Raw genomic sequence first — 19,725 nt, 5'->3', positions numbered from 1 at the left:
GTACAGTACCTGGAAACAAAGGGGAAGCCTCCATTGTGTCCGGAAACGTGGCTGACGGGCAGGATTTCACGTCAGACTGAAGCGCAGGGGACTTCGGCCCCCTCTCCCTACTATCCTACTGGCAAATGTACAGTCCCTTGAAAACAAAGTGCAAAGTGACTTAAGGGCAAGGCTGCTTTATCAAAGGGAGCTGAGGGAATGCTCTGTGTTCTGTTTCACAGAGACATGGTTCACCCCCAGCTCCCCAGACTCAGCGGTCCAGCCTGAAGGGTTCTCCATCCACCGTATGAACCGTACACTGGCATCTGGGAAAGGGAGGGGAGGGGGCGTCTGCCTCATGGTCAACTCTGCATGGTGCTCAGACGTGGCAGTCCTGTCCAACTCCTGCTCTCCGCACCTGGAACATCTGGCGGTGAAGTGCCGTCTCTTCTACCTTCCGAGGGAATTCACCTCCATCATCCTGACCGCGGTCTACATCCCACCCCAGGCAGATGTCCGTCTGGCACTGGAGGAGCTGCACGCCGTGGTCAACAAACACCAGACGTCTTACCCCCAGGCATTTACCACCATTGCTGGGGACTTCAATAAGGCGAACCTAAAGAAATCACTCCCTAACTTCCACCAACATGTCTCCTGCTGCACCAGAGGACCAAACACCCTCGACCACTGCTACACCACCATCAAGAATGCCTATCGCTCTATCCCTCGCCCTCACTTTGGTAAATCTGACCATACCGCGGTGCTGCTTCTTCCTGCCTACAGGCAGCAATTGAAGAGCGCCCCCCAGAGGTGAGGACAGCACAGAGCTGGTCGGGGGGGGAGGTGGGGGGCAGAGGAACAACTACAGAACTGTTTGGAGTCTGTAGACTGGGCAATGTTCAAGGACTCGGCAACGGACTTGAACGAATACGCCACAGTCGTTACAGACTTCATAAAGAAATGTGTGGAGGACTGCATCCCCACCAAAACCTTCCGAGTGTTTCCCAATCAGAAACCTTGGATGAACTTTGAGATCCGCACTCTTCTAAAGTCCAGACACAGGGCATTCATGTCTGATGATACAGAGGTCTACAAGAAGTCCAGATACGACCTTCGTAAGGCCATCAAAAAGGCCAAAAGGGACTTCTGCTCCAAGCTGGAGGATGAGACAGATGTTCGACAGCTGTGGCGGGGCCTGAATGCAATCACCTCCTACAAGGCAAAACCAGGAGGCAGCTCGAATATCGGCGAAACATCACTCCCTGATGAGCTCAATGCGTTTTACGCACGCTTTGATAGGGAGAACACCGATGTGCCTTCCCGAGCCCCCATTCGCTGTGATGGTATTTCAGTCAGAGGCCGACGTCAGGAAATCCTTCAGAGGAGTAAACCCTCGAAAAGCGCCTGGACCTGATGGTATACCTGGTCGTGTTCTAAAAACCTGTGCGGACCAACTTGCTGGAGTTTTTACGGACAATTTCAACCCCTCACTTCTGAGGCCTGAGGTTCCCACCTGCTTCAAAAGGGCATCAATTATACCAGTGCCCAAGAAGAGTAAGGTGACGTGCCTCAATGACTATCGACCTGTGGCCTGTGGTGATGAAGTGCTTTGAGAGGTTGATCATGGCGTAAATCAACTCCTACCTCGACAAAAACCTGGACCCACTGCAGTTCGCATACTGCCACAACAGATCAACGGTGGATGCGATCTCGCTGGCCCTCCACTCTGCTCTGGACCACTTGGACAACAAAAACTCATATGTCAGGCTGTTATTCATTGATTACAGCTCGGCATTTAATACTATCATCCCCTCCAAACTGGTTATCAAACTCGCAGAACTGGGTCTCTGCGCATCCCTCTGCAATTGGATCCTCGACTTCCTCATTCACAGACCACAGTCTGTTCGTATTGGTGGAAATGTGTCAGACTCGATACCAATCAGCACGGGAGCACCTCAAGGCTGCGTGCTCAGCCCCCTGCTGTACTCACTCTATACTGATGACTGCGTAGCCGGTCATAGTGCGAACTCCATCATCAAGTTCGCTGACGACACCACTGTTGTGGGACGTATCACTGATAGGGATGAGTCTGAGTATAGAAGAGGGATCGAGCAACTGCCCATATGGTGCCAGCACAATAACCTGGCCCTCAACACCAGCAAAACCAAGGAACTGATTGTGGACTTTGGAAGGAGTAGGATGGGGACCCACAGTCCCGTTTATAGCAACGGGTCGATGGTTGAAAGTGTCAAGAGCTTCAAATTCCTGGGCGTGCACATCTCTGAAGATCTTTCCTGGTCCGAGAACACTGATGCAATTATCATGAAAGCACATCAGCGCCTCTACTTCCTGAGAAGATTACGGAGAGTCGGTTTGTCAAGGAGGACTCTCTCTAACTTCTACAGGTGCACAGTAGAGAGCATGCTGACCGTGGCTTGGTTCGGCAACATGAGCGCCCTGGAGAGGAAAATATTATAAAAAGCAGTAAACACTGCCCAGGCCATCATCGGCTCTGACCTTCCTTCCATCGAGGGGATTTATCGCAGTTGCTGCCTCAAAAAGGCTGGCAGTATCATCAAAGACCCACACCATCCTGGCCACACACTCATCTCCCTGCTACCTTCAGGTAGAAGGTGCAGGAGCCTGAAGACTGCAACAACCAGGTTCAGGAATAGCTACTTCCCCACAGCCATCAGGCTATTAAATTTGACTCGGACAAAACTCTGAACATTAATAACCCATTATCTGTTATTTTCACTTTATCAGTTTATTTATTCTTGTGTGTATATATTTATATAATGGTATATGGACACACTGATCTGTTTTGTGGTCAATGCCTACTATGTTCTGTTGTGCTGAAGCAAAGCAAGAATTGTAAGCAAAGCGAAGCAAAGCGAATGGTATGTTAGCTTTCATAGCAAAAGGATTTGAGTATAGGAGCAGGGAGGTTCTACTGCAGTTGTACAGGGTCTTGGTGAGACCACACCTGGAGTATTGCGTACAGTTTTGGTCTCCAAATCTGAGGAAGGACATTATTGCCATAGAGGGAGTGCAGAGAAGGTTCACCAGACTGATTCCTGGGATGTCAGGACTGTCTTATGAAGAAAGACTGGATAGACTTGGTTTATACTCTCTAGAATTTAGGAGATTGAGAGGGGATCTTATAGAAACTTACAAAATTCTTAAGGGGTTGGACAGGCTAGATGCAGGAAGATTGCTCCCGATGTTGGGGAAGTCCAGGACAAGGGGTCACAGCTTAAGGATAAGGGGGAAATCCTTTAAAACCGAGATGAGAAGAACTTTTTTCACACAGAGAGTGGTGAATCTCTGGAACTCCCTGCCACAGAGGGTAGTCGAGGCCAGTTCATTGGCTATATTTAAGAGGGAGTTAGATGTGGCCCTTGTGGCTAAGGGGATCAGAGGGTATGGAGAGAAGGCAGGTACGGGATACTGAGTTGAATGATCAGCCATGATCATATTGAATGGCGGTGCAGGCTCGAAGGGCCGAATGGCCTACTCCTGCACCTAATTTCTATGTTTCTATGTTTCTATGTTTCATTGTCCTATCAGGGACACATGACAATAAACTCACTTGAATTTGATACACAGGATTTCTCTCGGCGCACCTCGAGGGTGCCACTTTCTTCTCGAAAGTGGATCTGGTCTGGGGTTATAACCAAATCCGTACCTCGGGTTCTGGGGGGGGGGGGAGGGGGGGGGATATAGCGGCTCCTGCTGGTGCACGCAAGTAATCGAACCCTGCGGTTGGGTTCCTCGAACACGTGACTCTGGGAGGGGTCGAGTTTTCGCGCGGTTTCTGGGCTGTGCCCATTCAGTCGATCGAGACAACTGTTGTGGCTAGATCTGTACTAGTAGCGTTTGTTAGACTCATTGTCGTTAAACTGTTTGCGAATAAAACTTGGTTTAAAAATCTGACTTTTGTCTACAAAGTATCGAATAATTTCTGCTTTTAATTCAGAATTCATTTGCAGCTTTTTTATTTCCAACAGCAACACATTGCTTATTTCTATTTGACGCCCAATTTAGTATTACAGTCACATTTCCAAGTGGCTCAATGCAATGTAATTGTGAAATGATGTACATGAATGAGGCCAGAGGGATGCTTCCAGAGACCCATGCATTTTTTCTGCAGTTAGTGCAGGAATAACATTTTTGTTATCGCATTTTTATAACATGAGCACCATGTTTTGCCATGGATCATATCATCGTTAATTCTTGGAAGTTGGTTTAGCATTAAATTACAGCATTGGAACTGGCCCATCAGCCCACCCTGGCCATGTCGACCATCGATTGCCTTTTCATACTAGTTCTATTGTCTTCCCACTATCGCCTCCTCTCCCTACACATTAGGGGCAATTTTATAGAGGCCAATTAACCTACAAACCTGCACGTTTTTGAGAATGTGCAAACTCCACACAGACAGCACCCAAGATCTGGATGGAACCCAGGTCTCTGGTGCTGTGACGCAACAGATCTGCCAGCTGTTTTTCAATACAGATCAGAGGCCATTTTTTCCATCATTTATAGAAATGTAGCCAATAGTGAGAAAATAGATTATCTCTTTGGTGTGCAGTATTTTGTAAGAGGAAGACGAGGAGCACATTAGAGAGACACGGGGTATTTTGGCATTTGCCTGAGGCACAATTCATTGCCTGGTGCCCTCATCACACTCAAATGAACAAGTAGGATTTGTCAGATGTTTTTCCTGAGAATATTCAGTGCAACGGTGGCTGTGGTGGGCCTGTTCCTGCAGGAAAAGCGCCAGTTAATGTGTACTTTTGGGCTAGAACTGCTGGAGGGATGTAATTGCAGTTGTGGCTTCTTCCTTTACCTTTTTCTTTCTGGCAAGCTGCAATGTTGTTTTATGGGGAAGGAGCCTTGGATCAACAAACACGACCACCTCTATTTTTACTCATTGCAGGAGCTCATCCATTGAGCCAGCTATTAAACCAATGATTCAAGTATTATACCACTCCATCATTTCGTCCTTTCCTGTCTCCTGTCTCCATATTTATTTTGGTAGCTACCGGATTTTGGCAGTCATTTGCAAAACCTGAAATAGATGTGAAAATATTTGGTTGTAGTGAGCTACATGGTATTTTTAGCCTTGTATGTGCTTTCGTGTCTTTAATGGTTATTTCTTTTTTATTTGTTCCTTTTACTGCTTATGGCCTGTTATAGCCTATTGAAGATCACGCAGACCATCCATTAAACCCGTCCATTGAAATCAACATCAGCTATTTGAATGACTACTGTATTTGTATCTGGAACTCCTTTTCGAGTTGTTGATGATCATTAACGAGAGGTGACTTGGTGTATTTACTGGGGCTACTCAAATGAATACAATTGGCTCAGGGTCTTTTACTCACCGGTCCCAGTGGTACTTGCTGTTGGATGTCCGTCTTGTATTACTGTTTCATGTTCCATTTAAAGGGCAGTCCCACTTGGGCGATCTAATCTGCGAGTTTAGTAGAGTTTGCCCTTGACTCAAACTCGCAGCATGGTCGACAGGTGGTCCTAGGAGGTCCTATGAGGTGGCTGGAACTCTCCTTCATGCTCGAGGGAGGTTCCCGCCTACTTGCGGCCTCAGCTAGGTTGCAGAAAAATTTCAGGATATTGAAAAAATATCTGCGAGTAAAATTTGGTCAGCATGGGTCTTTTACACTCGTAGTGCAGTGGAGTGGGGTCGCTATTTACTTACAGGCACTCGAGGGAAACCTTAGGCAATCTCCTTCGCTGACCGGCCATTTAGATTGGCTCATTGGAATTTCACAACCTAGGAAGACCTACGGATAGGTTAAATGCCCGCTAAACTTTATTATACCTCTTAAAATGTCTCCACACCTCCCCTCCTCCTCTCCCCCTTCTCTCCCCTTCTCTCCCCTTCTCTCCCCTTCTCTCCCCATCCCTCCCCCTCTCCCCCCACCTCTCCCCGTGTGTGTTTTGTTTCACTAGGTAGAAAGTGGAGAGAGAGTATTCATATTTTTTTCCAAATGTTTTAGAATCTGTGATGTTTACGTATCTTACTGATGTGTTTGCAAAACAATAATTTCACTATATCTTATTACACGTGATATTCAAGAACCATTGAACACTATTTGTGCATAAATAATCTTCAGATTTTATGGTGGTATCAGTTAATATGGTGGGAATCAAAGTTCAGCTGGTTATTATCACTGGTGTTTCTAGGAACTTGCTGAGTATTAATAGGCTGTTACATTCTTTACATGGCAACGGTTTCAACACCTCAAATTGCTTTGGAAACTATGATTATTTTGGTGATTTAATGCTTTAGGATGTCCATAGGATATGAAAGGCCGCTATATGAATAAAAATGTTCTTCATCAACTAATGTTCAATCTACAGTTCTATTGTAAAAGCTTAAGTACTAAAACTGGGAATTTTCTTTCCAACAACTGAGTCACCAATCTCCAGAGGAGTCATGTTAATTATCATAGTTAACCCACTGAGCTTCTGTAACTTGGTGATCTTTTGCTTCAGTGGTTTGTCCCTTTTCATTTGAAAGTCCACAATGAATTCACACTTTAACTTAATCTGTTGTGAAGATTTCTTGTAAACTAAGTACATACACAAAGCTAATCTAACTCTCTGCTTTATGTCCTCTGACTTTTCACTTAGAATCTAATCCTTTCATTATTTTAGACTTTTTAAATACCCTCTTGACATTTAGGCATACCCAGCAAAATAAACCTTTTTCCACTGCTTCATACATAAATGAATGCCCAAAACATGCATCTCACCATGTTTCAATTCATTGGAACTTTATTATCAATCACCAGTATCCAAAAATGATTAAGGAAGCTTCAATTTTTATTCTTCATTATTTCTCTCAGATTGTGCGTGATTTACAAATAACAAATTATCTTGAAATGCGGTATCCGGATGTATGTAATGTTGTTTAAGAAGGAACTGCAGATGCTGGAAAATCGAAGGTAGACAAAAGTGCTGGAGAAACTCAGCGGGTATAGGTTGATTCTCCGGTCGAGGAAGAACCGTAGGGCTTTGAGACCACCCTGGTGGGGATGGAGGTGTAGAGTGACTGGACGTCCATGGTGAAGATGAGGGGATGGGGGCCTAGAGAGTGGAATGCCCGGAGAGGACGGAGAGTGTCTGAGGTGTCTTGAACATAGGTAGGGAGGGATTTAACCAGGGGGAATAGGATGGAGGCAAGGTATGTGGAAATAAGTTCGGTGGGGCACGATCAGGCAGAGACACTGGGTCTACAAGGACAGTCAGGTTTGTGGATTTTGGGGAGAAGGTAAAATCGGGCCGTGCGGGGCTGGGGAACGATGAGGTTGGAGGCTCGGGGGGGACAGGGAGCCGGGGTGGATGAAGTTGATGATGGTGCTAGAGATAGTGGCCTGGTGCTCGTCAGTGGGGTCATGGTCCAAGGGTAAGTAGGAGGAAGTATTCGAGAGTTGGCGCGTGGCCTCAGGTTTGTAGAGATCGATGCGCCAGACTACCACGGCACCTCCCTTGTCGGCGGGTTTAATAACCCAGTCTGGGTTGTTGCAGAGTGAGTCGATGGCTGTACGTTCAGGGGGGGGGAGAGATTGGGGTGAGACGGGGGAGTGGAGAAGTTGAGGCGGTTGATGTCTCGCCAGCAGTTTTGGATAAAAAGTTCTAAAGCCGGAAGACCATGAGGGGGGTCCACGAGGAGGGGGTGCGTTGGAGACGGGAAAAGGGATCATCAATAGGGTATGAGGACTCCTTCCCATGGAAGAATGCTGTGAGGCAGAGGCGACAGTAGAAGAGCTCCAAGTCGTGGTGGGCGCGAGGTTGAGATGAGGCCTCTGCTGAGGACCGACCATTCGGTGTCGGAGAGGGGGAGGTCAGGGGAGATGGTGAACACACGGCAGGGATGGGGGTTGGGGCCGGAGGAAGGCAGGTGAGTGGACTGAGGCCGAGGCGATGTCTGGTGGGGGGGTGGTGGGTGGTCAGATGGTGTAGCGGGACTCGGTCAGGTGGTGCAGGCCAGAGTTGGGGCCCGGGGCCTGCAGGCGGTCGAGTCGCGGAGTGTCGATGCCAGGTGCGGCCTGGAGGCGGGCGAGTTTCAGGTCCTTGGTGGAGTTAAGGTGGGCCAGGACTCGTTGATTGAAGATGTGGATCTTCCGGCGGATGAAGTAGAGTTGAGGTCCGTTGCTGGTCTGGGTGAGTGAGGCCCAAAGTTTCGGGAGATTCAATGCGAGGTCCTGCTGGTGCCGACGCATTGTAGCCAGAGTAGATCTCAGTGCCCGGTGGGAGAATTGTTGTGTATGGCGGCAGATAGCCAGTCGGTATCGATAGTCTGGCTTGGGTCTAAACTGGGAGGTAGGGAACTGGAGCTGGAAGCCATGAGGTACGAGATGGAGGCGCAGGCATGTCCCGAGGAAGCAAATGTGGCTGTGGTATCGGGTCTGGGTTAGGATGTGGTCGTGGAGTTGGAGGGAAGGGGGAATCACAGGGGGGAACAGTTAGAGAGGATGTTGTGAAACTGTCTTCAGAGGGAGGAGGAGAACTTCTTCAAAGTAGGCATACCTTGAGGAGATTTTGCAGTGGAGTAGACAAAGTGTTTAAGAAGGAACTGCAGATGCTGGAAAATCGAAGTAGACAAAAGTGATGGAGAAACTCAGCAGGAGCAGGAAACTCCAGCACTTTTGTCTACCTTGTATGTAATGTTGGTCGTGAACAATAATATCTACTTTGAAGATTCTGTCACCCTTAAAGTACAAGTTCTTCATTCTAACCGCAACGTGATATAGAAAACTTTGAATTTTCTTCCTGGATTCGACACTCTAGATAAGAAATGTTGGACATTAAGTCAACTCTATGTGGCCAATGTTATGCCAAGTAGCATCATAATTTTATTACAGCACAAAATCTTGTGGAAAAGAATAAACATATGTGGAAATATATGGAAATATGGATGGGTCAGTATAACAGTGATTTGCCCTCAAGAAAGGTGGTCTGTAATAGATGATAAAATGTTTCAGATATTAAAGATAATATTAAGTGTCCCGGATGTTCCTTGGGGTTTTTCTATCATTGCGACAGTGGAATGTTGTTGAGAAAATTGTTAAGGTAAATACAACAGGAATTAAAACTATTAAATTGGGGCAGATTGAAAATTCAATTATGGTCAGCTGTGGAAAAGAATGCTCGTGGAGAAAAATGTGCTGAAAAAGAATGATATATTAAACTTGCAGATAGTGAAATTCAGAGTCATGGTTTAGACTATGGTGCTGGTCAAAGCAGACAAATATATTAAATCTATCTTTAATGTGTGATAGAAGTATGGTCCTGGAAACAGAGCCGGAAGACTGATTAAGAGGGAGAAATATCCAAATGAACCAGTGTTACTGAAACAAGTGACATTCGTGACAGGAATGAGTGGAAATGTATCATTCAAGGAGAAGCTCCTGTGCAAATATACGGGGATGATGAGGACTAGCTCAATCTGTTAAGAAAAAGATGAGGGTGAGGTGGCCCAGGAAATTGGCAGAGCATAAGATGAGTGTAAAAGTTATATAAATTATGGGTCAGAGAGAGGGCAAGTGTGACCAGATGGAAAATAATCTACAGTCAATTGAACACAGCAAGATGAAAAGAGATGGATGTCATAGTTGCACAGGGGGAGATGTGTTGAAGACCGGACTTGACTACTGTGTGGTTAATTATGACTTTTTACTCAAAATATTAGTTAAGTAAATCAGTTGTGCTTCTAATATAAACACAACAGATTTAATTCCCATGGCTGTTTTGGTGTAGTCAGAAGAAAGTCTCTTGAGATACTATAAATTAAAACGAACTAGAAATGGGCAAATCCTATGGCAACTCAATTATTTGTATCACCATTGAATCTCCCCTTCCTTATAGAGAAGATAGACACAAAATGTTGGAGTAACTTAGTGATTCAGGCAGCATCTCTGGAGAAAAGTAATTGGTGATGTTTTGGGTCAAGACCCTTCTTCAGACTGAGAATCAGGGAAGAGGAAAACTGGATGTATAAAAAGGTACAATGAACAAATCAGAGCCGGCATCGATGGCCAAGGAGCCCACAACGGTCCATTGTTGGCTGTGGAGGAGGTGAAAACGAAGTTTCCTCTCCCCTGACTCTCAGTCTGAAGAAGGGTTTTGCCATGAAACGTCACCTGTTCTATTTATCCAGAGATGCTGCCTGACCTGCTGAGTTACTCCAGCATTTAGTGTCTATGTTTGGTGCAAACTAGCATCTTTCCCACACTACTCCCTGCCTTATTATTGTGCTTTCCTTTTGTCCCCCCTCCCCCCCTTCACATTTTAAACTTGTTGTTCTCTAACTTTTCCCAGTTCTGTTGAAAGATTCCTTAAGGTTTCCTCAATGTGATTTTGTATGTTTGACTGTCCAGTTAGAACCCATAAATTAGGCCTCACTGGTAAGATTTCCAGAAGTCATTAAACCACTTGTGTTTCATTATTACGCAGTGATGGTGACAAATTGGAATAAAGTGAGATCATTTTATACATGGTACTAGAAATCTAGAGTGATTTTGGCAGCAGAACAAACCAAAAACGCTGAGCATCATCAGTGTACAGCAAGCAAATAGACGTTACCAAACTATGAAAGCTGCAATATTTATTTGCCCAATTATGGTTTTCCAGGCTCCAGCTCTGTGGTTGTGTTTATGTTTCTCTCTCAGTAAGCAGCGTTTATTCTTTGGTGTCCATTACTTTATTCATTTTGCACATTTCATAAGAGTCATAGCGTCATACAGCATGAAAACCGGCCCTTAAGCCCTACTTGACCATGCCGACCAAGATGCCCCATCTAAGCCCCTGTATTTGGCTCATAAACCCTCTAAACCTTTCCTATCCATGTACCTGTCCAATAGTATTTTAAATACTGTTATAGGCGACATGGTGGTGCAGCGATAGTTGATGCCATACATCGCCAGAGGTTCGATCCTGACTATGGGTGCTGTCTGTAGGGAATTTGTGCGTTCTCCCCGTGACCACATGGGTTTTCTCCTGGAGCTCCGGTTTCCTTACACACTCCAAAAACGCACAGGGTTGTATATTAATTGGCTTTGGTAAAAATTGTAAATTGTCCCTACTGTGTAGGATAGTGATAGTGTACAGGGATCGTTGGTCGGTGCAGACTTGGTGGGCCGAAGGGCCTGCTTCTGCATTGTATCTCTGAAACCTGCCTCTTGCTGACATTGAGGGAGAGATTATTGTTCAGACAGCATGTTACTACGTTCTCTGTTTCCTTGCTTGAAGAATCTTTGGTATCCACTGTACCCGAGTAGGTGAGTGATGGCATGGTTATACTGTCTTCTCGCAGCAGGACTGGCAAATCAAATTATATTTCACTGTTGCCAGTGAGCTGCAAGCACTAGATGGCGCTCTGCTGCAATTGGAGAAGTGCTAGCTTGTCATCAAGAGCTGGCCATTTGATTAGAGGTGGCCCTGTAGAAATGAAAGGTACTTCTGGTGCGGCACATCCACCACTGGTCTCTTTTAATACCATCTATTTGCATTTGAAGAGAGGGGCGAAGTGGGAGTGTCCGGGTTAAGACTTGTCATTGATTATGCTGGTGGCCTTGGTGAGGCAGCATGAAATGTAGATGGAGTCAATGGAAGGGAGGTTGTTTCGTGTGATGGTCTGGCCCGTGTCCACAATTCTCTGCATTTCTTGCGATCTTGGATGGTGCTCTTCCCAAACCATGCTGTGATGCATCCCGATAAAATGCTTTGTATCATGTCGCTGTAGAAGTTAGTGAGAGTTGTTGGGGACATGCTGAACCTTCTAGGCCTTCTAAGGCAGTTGAGAAATTACCTGCTTGGAAAAGTAACACAAGCATAAAGAGTGGTATGGTCTGGTCTGGTCATTGAGTGTAAAGGGCCTGTCCCACTTGGCCATCATTTACGCCTCATGTACGCGTTATATGTAAATTAGGTCGACGCGTCGTGATGCGTGGGGTGCACATGCGTTGCGCATGGTGAGGCGTGGAATCGTAAGCGGTGGCGCGCGGCGCTCCAGGATTTAGTACAGGAACTAAATCCTCGCGCGCCAACTGCGTGACGTATCGTGTACACACACTGACGCATTGGGTACGCACGCTGATGCATTAGCGTTGTACGCTGGCTTATATTGCGTGGTCTCTCGCGTGGTGATGCATGGTTACGTACTGTGCGCTTACGTCCTTGCGTCAACGTCCTGCCGCACGCCGCAGGGTATTCTAATGACGTCATGCTCACCAGCCGGCTGTGCTGACGCGTGACTTGCGCATGACATCGCGCATCACGACGCGTCGACCTACTTTGCATATGACACGTAAATGAGGCGCAAATGATGGCCAAGTGGGACAGGCCCTTTTGGATCAGGAAGTCGTGATGCAGTTCTATAATACTTTGATTAGGCAGCACTTGAAGTATTGCAAAGAGTTCTTATTGCATGATTACAGAATGGATATGGAGGCTTTGATGAGGGTGCAGGTTTACCAGAATACTGCCGGGATTAGAGGGAATTAGCTACAAGGAGAGATTGGACATTCTTGTTTTCTCCAGAATTCCAGAGGCTGAGTGGGGGTGTAAATAAATTATGAAAGGCGTAGATAGGATAGTCAGGCCTTTTTTCTCAGGATGGCAACATCAAATACTAGGGAGCATAGCTTTAAGGTGAGAGGGGCAAAGTTTAAAGGAGAAGTGCGGGGCAAGCTTTTTATACAAAGGGTGGTGACTGCCTGGAACCGCTGCCAGGAGTGATGGTGGAAGCAGATACAATAGTGGCATTTAAGAGGCTTTCATGTAGGCACATAGAATACGCTGGGAATGCAGGAGCATGGATCATATGTAGGCAGATGAGATCAGTTTATCTTGGCTTCATGTTCTGCATAGATACTGGACGAAGAGCCTGTTAGTCCATTCATGGCCTCGCATCACATTTGCATCTGACAGCCTCCATTAGGCAATTGATAAACAATAGACCAATGAGAGCTTATTTTATTCTTGTTGGGAAAATTAGAAATTATCTTACCCATCAGAGTGCCAGAGACCCACATTCAATCCTGACCTCAGGGGCTGTCTAGGTGGAGTTTCCACATTCTCCCTGTGACCACGTGGGTTTCCTCCAACATCCCATAGAGGTGTGGGTTAATGATCCCCTGTAAATTGCCCCGAGTGTACAGGGAGTCGATGAGAAAATGGGATAATACAGAACTAATGTGTATGAGTGATCAGTGGTCGGTGTGAACTCGGAGGATCAAAGGGCCTCTTTCCATGCTACATCTCTAAAACTAAAACTTGTTACCAAAAGAAGCAGTTTAAGAGAGTAGTGTAGAGGCATTTAGGAAAGTCAGATAAATGCTTGAAAAATTATAATTGCGTATCTGTAAAATTCTTTGTTAAGGTTCAATGTGGCAATCTGAGAATTTGAACCCAGTTAAAAAAATGCTTTTGGGAAAGGAAATAGTCAACGTATCATGAGAACCCACCTAGTTCGTAAACACCCTCAGGGAATGAAAACGTTCCGTCCTTTCCTTGTCTAGCACACAGTTTACTGCAGTGCCACATTATGTGACTGCCCGTCAGTCAACCTCTGAAGTGGCCTAGCAAGTCATCAAGCCTATTGCAGGGCAACCAGACATGGACAATAAATGCCAACCATGCCAATGACACTCACAGCCCGAGAATGAGTTATGAAAGCACACTTCAGTTTTAATTACTCAATTACTTAATACATCAAATGTGAAGTAATGCCGTCCCCTGAAGGAATTTGAAATGATTACCTGTGCTTGTGCTCCTAAGACTTGAGTTTTGGCACGAAACTGAATCACGAGGTACGATTTCTATGATTTAATCAATGTAAAGGAACCCAATAAGTGACTTGGCAATACAGAAATCCACTATCACTGCTGTGTTGACACCATCAAAGCAGGTTTAATTTTAGATTTATTATTATCACATCTACTGTGGTACACTGAAAAGCTTTGTTTTGTTTGCATTCCAATGAGATGCAACGAGACCTGGGTGTCATGGTACACCAGTCATTGAAAGTAGGCATGCAGGTGCAGCAGGCAGTGAAGAAAGCGAATGGTATGTTAGCATTCATAGCAAAAGGATTTGAGTATAGGAGCAGGGAGGTTCTACTGCAGTTGTACAGGGTCTTGGTGAGACCACACCTGGGGTATTACGTACAGTTTAGGTCTCCTAATCTGAGGAAGGACATTCTTGCTATAGAGGGAGTACAGAGAAGGTTCACCAGACTGATTCCTGGGATGTCAGGACTTTCATATGAAAAAGGCTGGATAGACTCGGCTTGTTGCCTGGGTTTCAACAACTAAGTTACAGAGATAGGTTGAATAAGTTAGGTCTTTATTCTCTGGAGCGCAGAAGGTTAAGGGGGGACTTGATAGAGGTCTTTAAAATGATGAGAGGGATAGACAGAGTTGATGTGATCAAGCTTTTCCCTTTGAGAATAGGGAAGATTCAAACAAGAGGACATGACTTCAGAATTAAGGGACAGAAGTTTAGGGGTAACATGAGGGGGAACTTCTTTACTCAGAGAGTGGTAGCGGTGTGGAATGAGCTTCCAGTGGAAGTGGTGGCGGCAGGTTCGTTGGTATCATTTAAGAATAAATTGGATAGGCATATGGATGAGAAGGGAATGGAGGGTTATGGTATGAGTGCAGGCAGGTGGGACTAAGGGAAAAAAATTGTTCGGCGCGGACTTGTAGGGCCGAGATGGCCTGTTTCCGTGCTGTAATTGTTATATGTTATATGTACTCGTGAGAATGTAGAAGATTGAGGGGGTATCTTATAGAAACTTACAAAATTCTTAAGGGGTTGGACAGGCTAGATGCAGGAAGATTATTCCCGATGTTGGGGAAGTCCAGAACAAGGGGTCACAGTTTAAGGATAACGGGGAAGTCTTTTAGGACCGAGATGAGAAAATCATTTTTTACACAGAGAGTGGAATTCTCTGCCACAGAAGGTAGTTGAGGCCAGTTCATTGGCTATATTTAAGAGGGAGTTAGATGTGGCCCTTGTGGCTAAAGGGATCAGGGGGTATGGAGAGAAGGCAGGTACAGGATACTGAGTTGGATGATCAGCCATGATCATATTGAATGGCGGTGCAGGCTCGAAGGGCCGAATGGCCTACTCCTGCACCTATTTTCTATGTTTCTATGAAATCAGATAACACTATACATAACTACGATCAAGCTCAATTCAACAAAAGTAGGTACAGAAAAGTAGCCTTTGCAACTGTGGATTGTTTTCAGTAAATGTGGAACGAAAGTGTAGGATTAGGTTAAGGGGCGTTTGATGATAGATTCAGTGGGCTGATGTCCCTGTTTCTGTGGTTTATGAGTGTGACTGTGATTATTGTTGTAAATTCATATTGGTAGCTGAGTGCATAATAAAGACAGTTTAATATTTTTTTCCCCCTCAATAAATTATATATTTTGTTAAAGGTGTTTTGTTTTGAAACTCATGATTATGCATGAGGTAGAGGTTAACCACTGCTCACCCCGTGAGGGTGAAACTATTTCATTTGAAATAATGAGCTTCCAAATGTTCTTTTTTTTTACCTCAGTGACTGGATTAATTATCATACATTATTTAATGATACCGTATTGCAATCAAAACAAAGCTCTCTCGTGTTGTTGTTTTGTTAATGCCCTGAGCTACCTTCATTAATCAATTCGCTTGGGTCATGGTGAAGCTGTAACTAGTCAGAATAACATATGCATATTGATCTATGTGTACATAAGGCATTTATAACCATAACTTGCAACTTCTTCTGTGGATGAAAATAATTCTGAAAACTGATCCATGCACAACTGGCAGAAATGTTGATGCAGTCTCTAATTTTGATTTTCAACAAACCGATTATTAAAATCTATAAATAATGGATTTCATTGACAATGAGTTATTTCTAGGATTTCTGCAATTCAATTAATTGCAGTAAATAAATGTGATCAAAGCAGGGCAAATAAATGCGCTTTAAAAAAAGACGAGTTAGACATCGCTACAATCAGCCATGATCATATTGAATGGCGGTGCAGGCTCGTAGGGCCGAATGGCCTACTCCTGCACCTATTTTCTATGTTTCTATAACAATTAAATAATTGTTAATTTATTTAACAATTAAGTGCATTTGATTGGATTTTCTGGTCAGCAGCAAATTTAAGTAGTTTTTGTACTTGAGGATTGACCATTTAGAACTTCCCATCCAAGGAAGTGTAGGAAGGAGCAGCAGGAGAGTGCAAGAGTCCTACATACAAGATTGCTGGGAATAAGCTTTGACAATTGTCTCTCTAAACCATAGTTTCAACTTGGAAAATGCTCAGAAGCAATCAAATATCATTTAATTGTATTGAAACCATCAAAAGTTAAATTATTATAAACTTCAGGCTTAAAATAAAAGGATTTTAGTGTTTTACTGCATTCAATCTTTCAAAAATTATAATTAATGCTATTCTAGTATTTACAGTGTGATTCAAACTACAATTAGCACAATTCATTTAAAAGCACATGACTGCATTTTGCAGCATTTAAATTAACTCATTTTTCTAGACATTGGTTTGTAACAAAACTAGTTGGTCATCATGTGGAGACACAAGGAACTGCAGATGCTGGAATCTTGAGCAAAACACAAACTGCTAGAGGAACCCAAAGGGTCAGGCAGCATTTGGGGAGGGAATGGACAGGTGACATTTTGAGATGGGACCCTTCTTCGAAAGTCATCAAGTGTCTGCTTTGAAAAGGACATGATTACCACTTTCTGCAGTCCCTACATTTTAGGAGAGCAATCAGAGTATCGTGTTGAGTTTTTGTCAGGAAAGATGCTGTCAAGCTCTGAAAAGGTTCAGAGAAGATTTATCAGGATGTTGCTAGGACTCAAGGAACTGAGCTATAGGAAGAGGTGAAGCAGCCTAGGGGTTTATTCCTTGGTGCGCAGGATGAGGGCTGATCTTATAGAGGTGTACAAAATCATGAGAGGTATAGATCAGGTAAATGCATAGTGTCTTTTGCCCAGAGTGGGGGAATCAAGAACCAGAGGACATAGGTTTAAGGTGAGGGGGAAAAGTTTTAATAGGAACCTGAGGGGTAAATCTTTTACACAAAGGGTGGTGGGTGTATGGAACGAGCTGCTGGAGGAGGTAGTATCGCTACGTTTAAGAATCATTTAGACTGGTACATGGATAAGGGTAGGTGTAGAGGGATATGAGACAAAAGCAGGCATTTGGGACTAGTGTAGATTGGGCATGTTGGTCAGCATAGGCAAGTTGGCCTGAAGGGCCTGTTTCCACGTTGTTTAACTACGATTCAATAAGCGTGTGAATATACAAAAGGACACAGAGTGTTGAAGTAACTACCTGCTGAGTTACTCCAGCACTTTGTGTCTTTTTGTGTATTAACCAGCATCTGCATTCTTTGTTGCTACATGTGTGTGAATTTGCTGGATTGAACTCTTCTAACATAAATTATTTGCTGATGATGTAGACAATTGTGAAAATATTCCGGAGGAGGGAACCTTTTCAACTCTGTATAAAAACTTTGGAAAACCACAACAAACTCAATTGGGGAAGACCCCATTGCTTACATTTCAAGTCAATTAGGGATGAACAATATATTATCAACTTTGCTGTTGGCAGCAACATCTAATATATATTTTTTGAGTTTTTAGTAAATAAAAGCTTCTAGTCACACAGCAGTTCTTGGAAAAGAAGACTGTTTGCAAACATTTCTCTCATTATAATTTGTAACATCCTGTCTAAATATTTAATATGGTATCACACGTTTATTTTGTTGTCCTGGGAATCAAATTTTAACTGTCCCCAGTATTGAATTTCTGCATGAGGAACCTTCTTCATGACAATGGACATTGGTGCACAGTGGCGCAGCGGTAGAACTGCTGCCTTACAGCGCCAGAGACCCGGGTCCTATCCTGACTACGGGCGTTGCCTGCACAGAGTTAGTATGTTCTCCCTGTGACCACGTGGGTTTTCTCCGGGTGTTCTGCATTCCTCCCACACTCCAAAGACGCACAGGTTTGCAGGTTAATTGGCTTCTGTAAATTGTCCCTAGTGTGTACGGGGTGATCATTGGTCGGCGCGGACTCTATGTGACGAAGGGCTTGTATCCACGCTGTATCTCTAATGTCTAAAGATCTCCCATGTACAAAACCATGCTGACTATCACTCTCAGTAACTTTCCAACTACAGATGATAAGCTGTTTAACTACCAGTTTGTACTAACCGTGCTGAATGCCCCTCTGAGAGAAAATCAATTGCCATTGATTTTGTGGCAGGGTAATCAAATTGATCAGAAAGCTACTTTTCTAAACTAGGATTTAAGTTTATCAAGTTTGATTTTAATCAAGTTGGTGTTGGGCAGGATAGGACTGTATTCCTTGAAACGTAGGAAGATGAGAGATGATCTTGTAGAGGTGTATAAGACCATGAGGGGAATAGATAGGGTAGATGCACAGCCTTTTACCCAAAGTGGAGGAACAAGAACCAGAGGACATAGTTTTAACGTGAGAGGGGAAAGATTTAATAGGAATTTGAGGGGCAACTATTTCACACAGAGAGTGCTGGGTATATGGAATGAGCTGCCTGAGGAGGCAGTTGAGGCAGATATTATAACAACATTTAAAGACATGTGGACAGGGACATGGATAAGAAAGGTTTAGATAGATATGGGCCAAATACAGGCAGGTGGGACTGTTGTAGATGAGGCATGTTGTTCAGCGTGGACAAGCTGAGCTGAAGAGCTGAATGACTCATTACTCTGACCATTTTAATAACAACATTAGTTTACCCCAGTTAAATTGTTTGTAAATTCAGAAAGGAGTGACTGGTGGTTGAAACCTAAACCTTCCTTGGAACTTGGTCTAGTATCTTTTCCTACCTAATTTGTTACTGATGGATGCAACAGCTGGGACAAGGCCTTGATCATTTCAGATTCTCTGATGTAGAAACCTTAGCAGCCAATGTAAGGAGAAAATAAAATGTTTGTTTGGTTCTATTAGGACCAAATAAAAAGAACATTGGAATTTATTGTTATTAATAGGAAACTGAGGGGGTAACCTTTTCACACAATGGGTGGTGGGTGTGTAGAACAAACTGCCAGAGGAGGTAGTTGAGGCTGGGACTATCTCAACGTTTAAGAAACAGTTAGACAGGTACATGGATAGGACAGGTTTGGAGGGTTATGAGCAAAGTGCAGGCAAGTGGGACTAGTGTAGCTGGGACATGTTGGCCGGTGTGGGCAAGTTGGGCCGAAGGGCCTGTTTCCTCACTGTATCACTCTATGACTATGATTAATGCTTAAAGTGGGTGGCACCGTGGTGCTGCGATACAATTGATGCCTTACACAGGGCTGGATTAAGATGAAGAGAGGCCCTAAGCTATTTCACTTGTGAGTGCCCCGCCCCCCCTCCCAATCCCCCATCCCCACGACTAGTCAAGTCAAGTCAAGTCAAGTCAGGTTTATTCATCACATACGCATACGCGATGTGCAGTGAAACTATCGGTGGGGGCGCTGCAATGGCGGCAGCCCTGTCAGCAGCGCGTTAGTTTTTTCAACTTTTTAAAATTTTTTTAGTATGTTTTAAAGTATGTTTTTAATGTTTCTTTGTGTGTTTTGTGTGGGGGGTGGTGTGGGGGGGTGATGGGGAAACCGTTTCGGCCGCCTCCTCCATGGAGAGGCGACTTTTTCCAGGTCGCCTCCCCC

At 44.5% G+C, this 19,725-nt stretch overlaps 1 long non-coding RNA gene across 1 annotated transcript; it reads left to right on the top strand.

Moving 5' to 3' along the window:
* The first annotated feature begins 2,380 nt into the window (after positions 1–2,380).
* Positions 2,381–11,970, top strand: LOC116975204. Its single transcript, XR_004412569.1, has 3 exons — positions 2,381–2,391; positions 6,190–6,200; positions 11,876–11,970. It is a non-coding gene; the product is annotated as an uncharacterized LOC116975204 (long non-coding RNA).
* The last annotated feature ends 7,755 nt before the right edge of the window (positions 11,971–19,725 follow it).

Source organism: Amblyraja radiata, chromosome 1 (assembly GCF_010909765.2).
Source record: "Amblyraja radiata isolate CabotCenter1 chromosome 1, sAmbRad1.1.pri, whole genome shotgun sequence".
NCBI classification, from domain to species: Eukaryota; Metazoa; Chordata; class Chondrichthyes; order Rajiformes; family Rajidae; genus Amblyraja; species Amblyraja radiata.
The sequence above is the reverse complement of the archived record's forward strand: the minus strand, read 5'-3'. Positions and strand labels throughout refer to the sequence as shown.